Source organism: Chrysochloris asiatica, unplaced genomic scaffold (assembly GCF_000296735.1).
Source record: "Chrysochloris asiatica unplaced genomic scaffold, ChrAsi1.0 scaffold00002, whole genome shotgun sequence".
Lineage (NCBI taxonomy): Eukaryota > Metazoa > Chordata > Mammalia > Afrosoricida > Chrysochloridae > Chrysochloris > Chrysochloris asiatica.
This window is the reverse complement of record NW_006408520.1, coordinates 32174276-32174880: the sequence shown is the minus strand read 5'-3', so window position 1 is coordinate 32174880 and position 605 is coordinate 32174276. Positions and strand designations below refer to the sequence as shown.

The following is a 605-nucleotide window of genomic DNA, read 5'->3' as shown; positions in this document are numbered from 1 at the left end:
AGAGGAAATAGTTGAAGAACTGCTGGAAGAAAATTTCTCTAACATCCTGAAAAGTGAAAAGATAAACATTCAAGAAGCTCAACGAACTCCAGGAACGATAGACCCCAAAAGAAAATCACCAATACATATCATAGTCAAGATCTCCAAAATTAAAGATAAGGAGACACTTCTGAAAGCAGCCAGGAAAAACAGATGTGTCACATACAAAGGCAAGAATGTCAGATTAAACTCGGATCTCTCAGCAGAAACCATGTAAGCAAGAAAGCAATGGGGAGACATATATAAAACCCTGAAAGAAAAAAATTGCCAACCAAGAATCTTTTATCCAGCAAAGGTATCAATCAAATATGATGGAGTAATCAAAACATTCCAGGATAAACAGAAGCTAAGGAATTTTACCAAAGCCAACCCTGCACTACAAAACATCCTAAATTGAGCTCTGTGGACTAAGAACCAACAAGAACAGACAACAACCAGAGATTGACATACGTGGCAGCACCTCCCTGAATTCAGTCAACAGAAAGAAGAGTTGTTAACAGAACAAAACTATAAGAACAAACTCAGAGAATCTGGGAGGTCAGTCTATGATCAAAACAAGTACAATG

General features: G+C 37.5%; 1 protein-coding gene across 1 annotated transcript in view; it reads right to left on the bottom strand.

Annotated features, from left to right (window-relative positions):
• Positions 1–605, bottom strand: part of COL24A1 (collagen, type XXIV, alpha 1) — a 562513-nt gene that overhangs the window by 63425 nt on the left and 498483 nt on the right. The gene's annotated exons all lie outside the window — the stretch shown is intronic.